The sequence below is a fragment of the Taeniopygia guttata genome, chromosome 6 (genome assembly GCF_048771995.1).
Source record: "Taeniopygia guttata chromosome 6, bTaeGut7.mat, whole genome shotgun sequence".
Taxonomy (NCBI): Eukaryota; Metazoa; Chordata; class Aves; order Passeriformes; family Estrildidae; genus Taeniopygia; species Taeniopygia guttata.
In genome coordinates, this window is record NC_133031.1 from 26,846,810 (window position 1) to 26,855,200 (window position 8,391).

Sequence of the window (8,391 nt, forward strand, 5' to 3'; positions counted from 1 at the left end):
TACACAGAGTATCACCATACAATATCAGAGGACTTCAACCCATAGAGAGTAACATCACTTCAGGAGGCTGCAGGTGTCTGCCCTTCTTGTTCTTTAGCCCAACTTTTTATCCCCTCACATTGACGCAGTGCCCCTGTGTGCCCTCTGTCCCTTTGGTGGGTGCTCAGTGCCGATGGGCACTCCATGGCTCATTGCTGTCAGTGCTGCTCACAGCTGTGCCCACTGGGGATGGGGCTCAGCCCCATCCCAATCACCACAAACTGTGTGCCCACAGTTGCATAGAGCCTCTTGTAAAAGGGCTCAAGCAATAAACAATAAACACTCATGAGTGAAATTGCTGAGAAATGGCTCAGTAACTTAGGCAGAGAATGAGGAGACAGCTTGAGATGGAAAAACTTCTTTGGCTCAGTACTTGCTTCTTGGTAAGCCAGCTGCAAGTGCCTGGTACTGGGTGCAAGAACAGGCTAGGAAGGCAAGTCAGAATCAGGAGACAAATCATTGGAAAGGAGGATGTAATACATTCTTTAAGACAATGTATGTGTTGATATGGAATAACATAGAAATCCATTTTCTGAAGTTGAAATCTTTTGGGTATTTTATAGTTATTATTTTTTTAGAAAAGAAAAAATATCTGAGTTAAGCCCTCTCAATTTATCTTGTTCTGTTCAAATACAGCAAAAGATTTATGTAAATTCGTTGTTTTCTCTAGGAGTGTCATCTGGCTTTGCCTTTTACTAAATATTAATACGTTTGTCTAGGGGAAAAATTAAATTCCTTCCTTGGCAAATCCTTTGGAAGTAGAAAGTTAAACTGGAGGAATAAGATCCTTTTCCTGGTCTAGCTTTCATTACATAAAAGCTTTTCTGTACTTCACACAGCCACAGAAAGAAACAGAGGAAGAAATACAGGGAGTCCAGGCACTGACCATGGAACAGAGCTCACAGCTAATCCTCTGCACTGAGAGGAGGGAAGGAAGGAGGTCAAGATGCACTTTTGTAGTCACTTGCTCTGTAATTTCAATTTGAGAGATAACCTGGAACTTCCTGCTTTGGAAAATGTGAAAAGATCAGATTACTCCTTGTCTGGCTTTCTCTCCCCCACACACATGCACCTCTTTCATAGCCAGCTGGCCATTTTCTGCACCAACAATTAGTTCAGTGAGGTCTCCATGTGGATGTTCTCCCTGCTTTGTCTGTCACATATCACCACAACAGTGCCTGTATTGCCACCATAATCTCCACAGCTCATGCCTGACCTTTCTCATTGTTCTGATGAGAGGGGCAGAAAAAAATAAAAAAAGCCAATAAAAGACATGTCTTCTTGTGCCTTTCTTGCACACTGGATGCATTACTTTCTATCCTCAAGTGCTTTCCGCATTAGAAATTCTGTATTGTTGTCATCTACAAAAAAAAAATCCATTTTCAGCGCTTGTGATGTGACTCTATTTCAGTTCCTCTTCCTGTTGAGTTCACAGATTCTGTCCCCTTTCTTTTTGCCATCTTTGCAACAAAAGAAACTCTCTGTGTTATATCAAAGGAAGATCTTCCTAGGGAACCATTCAATTGACTTACTTAAAGACTCGGGTTGTGAATGCTGCATGTAGAGGCCCTGCAAAATGTACTGACACTAATATTGTAAAAGAGTTTCCTCTATCCTTCTCTCCCACTGGTTCTGATCAGGGAATATGGACAATGTAAGGTCTTTGATATTTTCTCTTATCCCCTTGTAAACAGTTAATAGGGAACGGGGCTCAGGTGTGCAAACCTGCAGGAAGCATCGACCAAAAACAAGACAAAAGCCTGAATTCAAACATCACCAATATCTCGAGAGGACCGGAACAGAACCCAACTGCAACGAGAATTTTCTCTTGCTTTGATTGCCAGGAAACACATGAGTTTTGGCCCTGTTCACCACTTCAGGCACTGAAGTATCCATCTTTGTTCCAATTTGCTTCCAAATTGCTCTCACATTTGGTTCTCTGTTACTGGTGTAGAAATGAGATGGCTCATGAGGACTGAAAGAAACACAGCTTCGGGCTCAACTCAAATTGCCATTTTTATATGTAACTGTAACTGCACTGATTCCCCTCCACTGGCAGTGGAAAGTTCTCATCAGCAGTGTGAATATGCCCTGTCTGTTGCAGGTCTCGTTTTTGGAAGTCAGTTCTCTGGGATGGCGGATGAATGTGCTCTCCTGAGCTCTGGCTGCCAAGCCAACAGCCCTGGCCCTTGCCCCGACAGGAAACCCCCAGGCAGGCAAGGCAGTGCCCCTTCTCCTCCTCAAGTCACCACTGCACAGGGTCACCTCTGGCTGTAGTCAGCAACAAGTAAAGTAAGATTTCCTCTTGCTCTAAAGAGAGTTCAGATGCTGTATCCAGGAATGTGAGTGTGTCTGTGTTTTAATATCAAAAAGAAATTAAAATAATGATGCAAAACTAATTGAAAATTCGCTACAGAAAAATTTGATTGTTCTGGGAAAACATCTCCCATTTTTAATCATGGTAATTAATTTCAAAGATTAAGAGGATTCATAGACGAAAATAAAGCATTAAGATTAGAAGAAGGATATGCACTTTACTGGGCATTTGGGTATTAATAGGATTTTTTTTGTATTAATTTTAAAAGCACAGATGATGAAGATATAAAAATAATACCTAATATTTTTATACTGTAGTGCTTTTCATCTTCAAAGCATTTTGCAAACATTACCGCTGTTGAAGAAGACTTGAGAAGAAATGGATTTCACTTTATAAATGAAAATGTTTCAGTTGATTCCATATTAAACTGCAAACAAAAGACATCTCTACCATTCATGTCGAGTTCCTGGTAAGTATTAAACTAGAGAGAGATGTACACCAAGGAAAGTTACTGCTGAAAAAGAAAAGTCTAGCTAATTGAAACTATAAAAATAAATGCTTAAAGAAAGGAAGATAAGTATTCACACATCTTCGTGGGTCAGACAAGGTGAAATTCATTTCTGTTCACAAAGGTTTGAGTGGAATGCAATTGGTGCTTAGATCCTATCTGGCCTTTTGATTAATTTCACCTGACTCTCCAAATAAAGGGCAGCACATTACCCACTGCACAGCTCATTGCAAAACCAACCCATCTCCCTCCTTGGCTCCTCTCAGCCCAGCCATGAATGTGCCCAACCCAAAACATTCCTCTCTATTAAAATGGGCACCACTTCAAGAACAGCTGGGCTGCTGCTCAGTGTGTGCTAATGCCACAATTTGGTAACCTCCATTTAAGAAGGTCTGCCCCAAATATTTTCATTCCTGGCTATGACTTGTCATAAAGGTCACTGTCAAACTGCCTCTTGTGCTGTTCTCAAACCATCCTGCAGACATGTCCCCACCACACCTCAGCAACATTGGCCTCACCTTCCTATTTTGTTATCATGATGTAACACCACAGATTTCTGATTTTTTGTGAATACAGCAATGCAGCCAAGATGTTGTCCTCAAACTGCCCCTTTCATTTGTTTTGAGTTCCTTGATACTTAAACTCCTTCTTAACCCACAAGAGGTGGTGCTGACCATGGCAATACTTTACTCATCATCTTCACCTCAAAGTATTTCTTTCTCTAAGCCAGCCTTGAGGTCATCCTGGAACTCCCCACTGGAGCAGCTCCTGTTGGTTGCCTCGGAAAGCTCCTGCTCAGGTTGAGAATATCACTCCAGTACAGTGAAACAATCTACCTGTACCCTCCAAACACAGATTGCGTGTCAAGCATCCTGTGATAACTACAAAGCTCTTGGGGCTGTGTCTGGGCAGTGCCCAAGCCCTGACCTCGGCCAGGCACTGAGGTCCCTGAGAGCAGCCCCGCTGACAATGTCACACACCACGCAGCCCTGGGATCCCGCAGTGCCACCTGGTTCACAGCCACCTGTCCAGGAGAGCAGCTGTGAAAACAGCATCTTGCTAACTGTAGGAACACACAGCTTAAATAGCCAAGAGGAAAACAAAACACACCCGAGCCCTTTAATTGCTTCAGTTTCTAATGCACAAGGAAAAGGGGAGAGAGAAGCAGCACTCTGATCTGCTTACTTACAGATAGGGATACATTCAGCTTATTACCTGAACTGGTCTCTGCTTTCTAAAATCTCTCCTTATTAAAAACTCCAGCAAACTGCCACTGAAGAGCTCTTATCTACACCGTGTTATAAGAAGTGAGCAAAAGACTGATTCAGACCTGATGGAGAAGAAGTGCCTTGCAGCTCTGCCTGAGTGCACGAGTGGAAGGCAGGTTCAAACAGGCTGCAATAATTATAATGACTTGTTTGCTGTTCTGCTTGGCTGGAAGGTGTTTGTTGTCATGCTTTTTTAATTACTAAGTCCTTCTGTAGCACAATTTTCTTTCACTTGATCATTACAGCCACCTATGACATTTCGAAAGAAATAATTTGTGTAAGATACGGTGACTACAGGAAGAGTTACTATCTAGTGAGTGGAATAATATGCCATGGAAAAAGGAAAATTCAAAAGAGGTTGCATCTATGAGACATGAATATAACCTTTATTTGGGACAGTTAGAGCCCTCAAGGACCTGAAAGTTAACTACAGACACAATGAAGTAACTCTGATTTCGTCAAATTTGCCATATGCAAAGACAGCACACAACCCAAACCAGGATTCCAACTACCTGCTGCTTTAAAAGATAATATAATAAATTGCTCTGAAAATGGTAATGTGCCAAACAAGCCAGAAGGGAGTATCTGAACTCGGAGACTGTGGAAAATGGCGATTTGGAACCATTTAAAAAATTTCTCAATCAAACCTAAAAGCCACACTCCTACTAGCTGAAAGTTTACTGACAAAAAAATTACTTGTCTTAACAGAAAAGTGAGAGCACCTAAAATGTATAGGAGTATGAATCCACTTAAATCACATATACAGACCCAGTCAGAGGTAGTGTGGATTATAGATACATTGTACATACATATGGACTTCCTGGACCAGAAAAATAGTAATAATAATAAAAATGTAGTTCAGATTTATTTAAGAAAACTGCTAAGAGAAGGAAAATAACATCAACTGTAGCAACAGTTTATGATGTTTACTACCCTCTTCTGTGATGCAAAGGAGTTTTTGAGGGGTTTTGTCTAATATTTATGAAAGGTCTTAAGCTTATCATGGGATGCTGACAAACATTTTCTGAGTGTGTTAGGCTGGAGACTCAGGATGTTTGCTCTTGTGGGTGTGGGTGCCTCTGACTTCAGTCTTTACTACAGTTTCCTGAGACTGAGGGGAACTGGGATGAATGATCAGATTGCTCTCCCTAGCTCTGTCTAGCCCAGCAAAAGGAGCCCTAACCCTAAGCGTTAACTCATTATTACAGGACAACACTGTCACAAATGGTCCTAGGAGAGCAGAATTGTTCAATGTATACATTTCCTGGGCACAGAGTCAGGGACATCTTTCTAATCTAATATTAATGTTCCAGGATATTAAACAACAGCTATTTAAAGTTTAGCCTTTTCAAATCAATATGAACTGATCACTTATGCTCAAGAGTTTTAACTCTGAATAAGAAATGTACCCTAGAATGTGACGGTAAGTGCAGAGCATCAAGATGCAGGAGCAGAGCCAGGAGTGATGATTCAGCCTTGGCCACAGCACAGTGCCCAAATTCTGATGGCCTGGAGAGGGGTCACAAGTACCACCAGGGTCAGGGCAAATCCCCTGTTCTGTGAAGGACACAAGGGAGCAATGTTTCCTTCTTCAGAAAGCTCAGGCCTGACTTTATTTTTGTTGACAAGGGCAAGCTTTCTCTCTCACTCTTCGTGTTATCTGTCTAATATTTACATATCTCAGCCCAGCTGATCCCAGAGGCACTGCAAGCACCAGAGGCCAATTCGTGCAAGCTGCAGAACAAAGGTGATCATCCCCAGGGCTGAGACCCCCTGCTTCCAGCAGCCTCAGGGGCACTCAAGATGCCTGCCAGGGAGCAGGGGCCTCACAGCTCTTGAGTTGCCTTTCTCCTGCATAATTCCTCCAGCATTTACCATGGGTGAGCTCTTCAGACCCTCTGCTCAGCTACATGCCTCCCTGGAAAAGGTGAAAGCTTGATATCCTCATCTCCTTTGAAATCTGGCTGAGACAAACTTAGGCAATCAGGACAGATCTGCTTTTGGAAACAAGACAAAAATGGTGTAGGAACTAAATGAGAACATAGTCTGCTTAGAGAAGGATTTAATTTTGTTGATGACATTTTTATTCTGGGACAACAGAAGAGGATAACCTAAATCTCACACTTTCATAATGATGTTTTCTATAGAGCCTGCAATGAGTCAGGATGGCATCTGCCATTACACTCAGTGGGCTACAAACAAGCCTTGCTTTCCTTATGCATATTCCTTGTATAGGGAGAAAAGGGAGAGAAATTGTCTTTTTATTAGACCCACTTATTGTGCTGAAAAACACCAAATATGCCTTGTGGGGGAGAAGGTTAAAACCTTCTCTGCTCCTCCAGTCCTATCAGCTAGGTCACCAGAAGTTAAGGCCTGCCCTTGCAGTTCTTGTCATGGTTACAGTACTTCTAAAAGTCTATACAAATATCAATATCAGCATATTGATATACCCTGTAAACCTGACATAGATTAAAGGGAGGCAAGTCACAAGACTAAAGTGGACTTAAAGCAAAACTTCCGTTACAAAATGTGAAAGATGAGTTCACTGCATTCCAGCTAGAAAAAAATCTTAGCAGCACAGTGACTACATTATTTTACTTCTACAAGGACAAAATTAATAAATAGGTGAAGCTGCATTGAAAACTGAGTAACTGCAGAGTAAAACTGTGAGAATCTTCAACACTAAACACAAAACCTGTTGAACTTTTAACCCCAGAAAATTCAGTGCCACTGTAGTCTAAATTTTTGGGAGAAAAATAATTTTGAACTAATTGTATTTAAAGAAAATGAAAATGCTGGGTTGGACCAAGTCACTCTAAAACTCTGTGTCTGTCTGAGTGATCAGAGTGAGCCCGATCACTTTTTCATCATTGATTTCAGGTTATTTGCCTTCATTGGATTACAAGCCCCATGAGGCCCTGAGATGCAGATTTGCACAACTTGAGCATGGGTTTACAGCACAAAGTATGATGCCAGCACAAGCACAAAGACTACCAATAACCAAATCCCAATGTGCCAATGCATTCAAATTCTGTCAGTGACAGTCAAAACATCTTAGAATAAAGCATATGGAAACAATGCAACTTGACATTTCTAGATCAATAGATGTTTGTTTTCCAAAAGTTTTGATCTTTTGATTTTTCATTCCAATTTGTGATTTAAACAAGTGTCTAAATACCATAATTCCTCCAGGGAGACTCCATTTTTCAATCTTCTTCAACAATGAGACTAAACTTTTCTTCCTCATCCACAGAAAGCTGTTGATATGTAGATGGGATCAGAATTCACTCTTGTTGCTCAGCTAGAAATCACATTACAAACACAGAAGACTTCACAGATTTCCAGGCAATTTCCAGACTTCTCCCTTTCAACCTAGCTTGAATCCAGTCCAGGTTAAAACTAGGTCTCAGATGCAGGAGGAGCAGAAGTTTCCATATTTCTTGGCTTTTTTTCCTCCTGCAAATGTCACTGCAGAGGAGCTGCTGCAGGAAGAGGAGTTGTTCACAGGCACTGCCCAGGTGCCAAGGTCCCCAGCACAATCTGGCTACTGCACTACAACCAAATCCATCCTACTCTTTCTGCCTCCAGCTGGACTAAGGGATGGTTTCCTCAGAAAACTCCATGAGGTAGAGGAAAGCCTTCTACTTTAAAACCAGATTAGTTCTGCTTTACTGAACATCCAAAATTTATGATATTTAACATGCTGAAATTTTATTGCCTTTAACCATCATATTATAAGCATGTGAAGTTTCAGCAAAACTAAGGGAAAACTGTTTATTCTAAGAAACGCTTGGGTTGGCAATCCAATAAACTCTCTAACAAGTTGCAAATTTAAGCCATCACTGGACCACAACCAACAGTATAATTATCTCAGTGTGTACCTCAGCTTTTTATCACTGCACAAAGACCCTGTGACACACAGATGAGACCAGCCATCTGAGGGGCAGGACTGCAAGGCTGGTCCTCAAGAAATGAAGTTTATAATTTTAAATTATTGTTATTGTTATTATTGTTATTATTGTTATTATTGTTATTATTAGTTGATGTTTGTTTGTTGTAACAAACAAACAAACAGCCTGGAACAGCCCCTGTTCCCAAAGAGCAGGAGCAAACAGATGAGGGGGGAGAGAAAAGCAAGGAAAGAAGATACATTTTACCAGTCCTGACTTGGGAGACTGACTTGGTGGATCCCTTCACCTTGACACTGGTGTTTTCTTGGCTCTGCAGACAGATTATTACCTGACAAAGACCGAGCTGAA